Genomic DNA, 6,454 nt, shown 5'->3' with positions numbered 1-6,454 from the left:
TTACTTAACGCTAGTGCTTTACCACTTGAGCCACATCTCCACTTCCAGCTTTTTGTTCTTAATTAAAGAGTCTCACTGACTTTCCTGTCCAGGCTGGCTTTGAACCATGATTCTCAGATCTCAGCCTCCGCAGTAGCTAGGATTACAGACGTGAGACATGAGGCCTGGCTCGCTTAAGGTATTTTGATCGTGGGGCCTGAACTCTGGGCCTGAGCACTGTCCCTCAGCTCTTCAGCTCAAGGCTAGCACTCTACCACTTGAGCCACAGCGCCACTTCTGGCTTTTTTCTTATGTGGTGCTGAGGAATCGAACCCAGGACCTCAGGCATGCAAGGCAAGCGCTCTACCACTGAGCCACCTTCCCAGCCATCTTAAGGTATTTTTAAGTTACACATAATGACAAAAATACATTGCACAAGAATTCAAAAGGCGTGCTCGCTACAGCAGCATATATATTAAAATTGGAATGATATAGAGATTAGCATGGCCCTTGTGCAAGGATGACATGCAAATTCATGAAGCATTCCATATTTTGCAAAATGAACCCCAAGATAGGGTCACAAGAGGTTTTTTTCTTTGTCACAGTTGTTTTTAATATACTATGTAATTTTTTTGTTTCTTTTGCATGTTCTTCCCTCATGGTATAATCACTGTATTTGCTTCTTGTGCCCTGCCTCTTGTATATACATTTTTCTAATTTGGGGAGGGAGAGGGAATAACAAAATGCTAAAACAAGGATACAGGTTGACTCATTGTAACAATAAGATGTACAAGACACTATGTTGAAAACGAACTTTACAACTTCAGGTTGGAGGGGAGGGAGGAGTTGGGGAAATCGGGAGGGAAGGGATGGTAGGGGAAAAAACAGAGGTAACAATGCTCGATAGGAAATGTACTCATTACCCTAATCATGTAACTGTAACCCCTCTGTACAATATTTTTATAATAAAAATATATTTTAAAAAAAGAATTCAGGGCTGGGAAGGTGGCTCAGTCTTGCATGCATGAGGTCCTGGGTTTGATTCCTCAGTACCACATGAGCAGCAAAAGCTGGGATTGGCGCTGTGGCTCAAGTGATAGAGCGCTAGCCTTGAGCTGAAGAGCTGAGGGACAGTGTCCAGTCCGAGAGTCCAAGCCCCACAACTGACAAAAAAGAAAAGAAAAGAAAAGAAGAGTTCAAAATGCACTAATTTCTGTGATAGTAATGATTAGCTTTCAAACTTCAACAAGTTGCAGGAAACTATTAAGAGCCTCCTAACATACAAATTCTTTGTCCTCTTGGATGCAGTGTTGCTGTTCACAAGATGTAAAAGCTCATACTAGTTTACAAGATTAGATAGAAAAGAATAAATACTTTATTAAGCCTCCCAGAATTACTTATTGACTGTCTTTTCCCTCCTCTTTTTATGACATTGCTAATGAAATAAATCAAATGTTGCATATCTATTTATAGCACTGTGTCCTAGATTTACTTAGTTTACCCTGAAGGCAAAAATTAGTCCTTTATTGTGTATGGTTACCATCTAACTGCACTTTATGAGTTAGGGTTAAGGGGATACTTTTAGAATAGCAAATTCTATCAAATAACATTATCAACACTCACTATAAGCTAGGCACTGTACCGAATATTTTTTGCTTTATCTTATTCAATCTTCACAACAGTCCTCTGAACTTGGTACTATTATTACCTCTATTTCTTTAATAGGGAAACTAAGGCATGAGGAGGACAAATAACCTGCTCACAATTTCAGAGCTGGTAAGTAGTAGAAGTCTGACTTCAACCCTTGCCATCTCTGTTTCAACCACTATTTCTCACAATCATGCTTTTTGCAATAGCTCACAATGCTCTGCCACATGCAAAACCAAGCTCGGTCAGGCTCTTTGCACATCAGAAAGTCTTGAGCTTTTGAAAAACCAAGATAGGCTCTGATCTAGAGGCAATAGGAAAGAGATAATGCAGCTTAATCATAACAGACGGCATTGTGCTCAGTTCTCTGAATTGGTCGCTATTCACATTTATACTTGAATATGATAGGTTTAAATCCAAACAGCAGTGATAGGATAAATAAATCATTTTTGAAAAGGTAAATTAGGTGCAAGTTTTAATATTTTATGTACTTTCATTGCAAATTGCTTAGAATAATTGATCATTACAATACAATATAATCCAGTCACTTGAGAAAAGTAATCTAAGGAATTAGTGAACACTGGCTGGAGGTATGGCTCAAGCAGCAGAGCACCTGCTTCATAAGCATGAAGCCCTATGTTCAAATCCCAATACCTTCAAAAAATGAATCACTTGTTTCACATAACAATTATAATATATTGAAGTCAAGGGTCACAGGTTCTAATCCCTGTTCTGCCAATAAATATATGAATGACCTTGAGAAAATCACTTACTTGTACTACAAGACTGGAATGGGCTGAGAATGCATCTGAATGGCACTTGACTAGCAAGCACAATGGTTCTCAGTCCAATTCCTAGTACTTCAAAAAAAGAAAAAAAAAGTGAATTGATAGGAAGACTAGAAAAAATCATCAGTGTGCAGTGCTTCATACGTGACAAGTACTGTCAAGCTGTCTAGCCTCGTGGCTAGTCAGGTCATAGTTCCTGTTAAACCATCCTGTTCTGCAGACCAGCACACGAATGTAACCCATCCCATTGACTCTTCAAGTCCTGGGGAAAAGGTATGCTGGGTACTTGGTGTTCTCTGACAGTGAAGAGCCTTTGTGATTCTCCACTCTATTTGCCCTTCTTGAACCACTGGTTAGACAAACATGGGACTAAAGAATATTTACTAGATAGAATCTTAGTGCAAGAAACTGGAAATTCATTTCTAAGTAAATGACTTAGGCAAAAGAAGCCACTCTACCCACTAATACTGAAGGAAAGACTATATAAAAATTGGAAAACTAGCTTTAGTATGGTCTTGTTTGTGATTATTCAGCACAAGTATGTTTATTGCAGCATTATTTACCATAGCTAAGATATGGAACCAACCCAGATGCCCCTCAGTAGATGAATGGATCAAGAAAATGTGGTTTATATACACAATGGAATTCTATGCCTCCATCAGAAAGAATGACATTGCCCCATTTGTTAGGAAATGGAAAGACTTGGAAAAAATTATATTAAGTGAAGTAAGCCAAGCCCAAAGAAACATAGGTCCCATGGTTTCCCTTATTTGCAATAACTAGTATATGTCTGAGACAAGCAGAAACGGTCAGATAAGTTGATGTTAGGCAAAATGAACCCCAAAATAAGGACACAAGAGGTTTTTCTTTTTTGCTATTGTTTCTAACATATTTATAAGATGATTTCTTTGTTGCTTTGTATGTCCCTCCCCCACGGTAGAACCCCTGTTTTCACTGTATTTGATGTTGGTATAATTTGTGGAGAGGAAGGGAAAAAACAAATTGTTTAAATAGGGATACAGGTGGACCCATTGCAACAATGAGATGTACAAGACGTTATGTCAAAAAACAAACTTTACAACTTTGGCTGGGGGGTATGGGGGGAGGGATGGGAAGAGATGGGAAGGGGAAACAAAGGAGGAGGCTACAATGCTTGATAAGAAATGTACTCATTATCTTGCTCATGTAATTGTAACCCCTCTGTAGGGTATTCTCACAATTAAAAAAATAAATCTGTTATAATGCTAAAAAAAAAAAATGGAAAACTAGATCTGGCATGGTGGCAAATGCTTATATAATCCTAACACTTTGGAACTAGTGACAGAAGGATCTCTGAAAGCTCAAGACCAGCCTTGGGGGCTACACATTTGAGCTCAATCGAATTCACGTTGAGTTCCTTGATTTCAAGGCTAGCCTGAGCTGATAGATAGATAGATAGATAGATAGATAGATAGATAGATAGATAGATAGATAGATAGATAGATAGATAGATAGATAGATAGATAGATAGAGATAGATAGATAGATAGATAGATAGATAGATAGATAGATAGATAGATAGATAGATGGCTAGATAGATAGATAGATAGATAGATAGATTCCTATCTCAAAAAAAGTACAGAAACAAAATGGGGAAAAACTGATTTTGATGGAATTGGGATTGGGGGGGGAGGGGTCAAAGAAGCTGTTACTAGATCTTGAATCTACCACTTGAACATTTGTAACTCTTGGCTATATTACCTAAACTACTTACTAATAATATTTAGCTTCTGGGGTCTATTGTAAAAATGTAAATGGGCCCCAAACAGCGCCTCCAACGTCATCAGAACTAAATATATGTAGGTAGAAACTTTATTAAAATATTATTTTGCAGGAAGTGGCGCTGTGGCTCAAGCGGTAGAGCACTTGCCTTGAGCTGAAGAGCGCAGGAACAGTGCCCAGGCCCAGAGTTCAAGCCCCATGACCGACCAAAAAAAAAAACCAAAAATACGATTTTGCAAAGCATTGCACTGATCTGATTTACGGTCTCTGAAACAGGAAGTTCTCACAACCCTAGAACAATCCTTATAAAAATTTGTGATGGTTTCTTTTTACATTAAACTGATCCAGTAGGAAAGTTTCATGGTCAAAAGACTACAATCTGGCCCGTCCCTGTAATCTTAGCTCTAAACCTGTAGAATATGTCTGTTACTGGCTGAGTTGTTTACAAATTATTTTTTTAGTTAAATCTATTTTGTACCCAAAATGTTATTCAGATATAAACTATTTAGTTTATTTCTTTCTTATTTAACGTATCCAGGCATGCCCAGTGTCTTTTCTTTAACTGAACTTCCTGTAGTATCTTGGATCTTTATCAAACTAAGATGAGCTGCCTTCAAATTTAATATAACTAAATGGACTTGTGGTTAACGAGAAAGCACACTAACTTTTTTTTAAGCACATTAAAAATATACTCAAAACCTTTTGGAAATATCTAACACTGGTCATTAAATAACTATCCTGCAGCTCCCAGCTCCCAGAAATAGCACTTTGTATCTTATTACCTGAAAGGATTAAAAGAAAACTATATATCAGAACACAGTTCCAAGCTATAGGGTCAGAAGGTTTCTGCAGTTTTAGATAACCTAAAACTCCCTCAAACAACACAAAAGGAGATCAAAGTTTTGGCCCAGCAACTTTGACTATCAGATGACTTTAACCCAGTTGGGTTAGCTTGATTATTCTTCTTTAGCCTGATTGGTTCTCTCTATCACCTTGTACCATTAATGGAGAAATTAATCTTTGAAGTTCTAATGGCTCAGCATTTTCAATTATTCATTTCAGTTAAGGAATTTTTTTGTAAGAACAGCTCAGTGTTCTCAGTTACGATAAGCCTACCGGCAGACACCGAAACCCAATCTGAACTACCACCCAAAAAAGCATCATTTCCATAGAAAAATTTTTGAGGATTTAAAAAAATCCCTTCTACTGCTTATTTCCTTCCTTAAAGTCCAAACTCATAATCAGCTTAAAGCACACACTTTGTTTAATAAGCATTTTTACAATTTTCCTCTTGAGAAGTATTTTTAGAAAGGAAAGGGGTAGGAAAAAAAAAAAAAAGAAAAGAATGCAGAAGAATAAATATTACAGTGGTCTTCAGTATCCATGGAGGATTGGATCCAGGACCTTCACAAATACTAAAAGATATGGATGTTGAAGTCTCTGATATAAAATGTCTTATTATTTGCATGTACCTACACACATCCTTCCACACTCATCTTAAAATATGTTTTCATTTGTAACATAATGACTGCACAAATTTATGGAGTACAGCATGACATTGTACTCCAACTTCAATACATATATATATGTATACAATGGGTAATGACCAGATCAGGATAACTGTCATATCTGTTACTCTAGACATTTATCATTTCTTTGAGGAAACATCACAAATCTCCTATAATAGCTACTTTGGAAACATTGAATTCATTGTTGTTAACCATAGTAATCATACTTCTCATACTTTGCAACAGAACATTAGAAGTTATTTCTCCCATGCAGTCAAACCCCTATACCCCTGGACCATCCATTCTCTATCCATCTCTTCCTAGACTCTATGCTTTAAATCACCTCTAGAGACAAGAGTGACAAAGGTCACTTTTTTAAAAAATATTCAACCACATTGGTTGCATCTATGTATGAGGACCCCATAGATGTAAAGAGTTTCTGCACAGACTGATTGTAGAATCTTCTTAGGTCTAGGTCTACAAACATTATAATCTAAAACTCTATTGACTCTATGATCCTACTTGTTACCTAAGTAGGCCATAGGAATACATCCTAGCTCAAAAGCAAAAGAAAACAAAACAAAACCTTCCATTTCCTCGTATTGTCTTCTCAGGGCTCTGTTTCCAGAGAAGAATTCTATCTACTAATTGTTATTCTGCTTTGGTGAGAAAAGAAGGTCTTCTGACCATGTTAGCACTTACTACCATAGTTTATCAAAAAATCTGTCAATATAGGAGACAAGTTTTGATGAAGACATTACTTTGGCTGCAC

The 6,454-nt window shown here is 37.1% G+C and overlaps 1 non-coding gene across 1 annotated transcript; it reads left to right on the top strand.

Moving 5' to 3' along the window:
- The first annotated feature begins 430 nt into the window (after positions 1-430).
- On the top strand, positions 431-534 carry LOC122106936. Its single transcript, XR_006147255.1, has one exon. It is a non-coding gene; the product is annotated as a U6 spliceosomal RNA (small nuclear RNA).
- Positions 535-6,454: the final 5,920 nt, after the last annotated feature.

Source organism: Dipodomys spectabilis, unplaced genomic scaffold (genome assembly GCF_019054845.1).
Source record: "Dipodomys spectabilis isolate Male_0828 unplaced genomic scaffold, ASM1905484v1 ptg000043l, whole genome shotgun sequence".
Taxonomy (NCBI): Eukaryota; Metazoa; Chordata; class Mammalia; order Rodentia; family Heteromyidae; genus Dipodomys; species Dipodomys spectabilis.
This window is presented reverse-complemented; position numbering and strand designations above follow the sequence as displayed.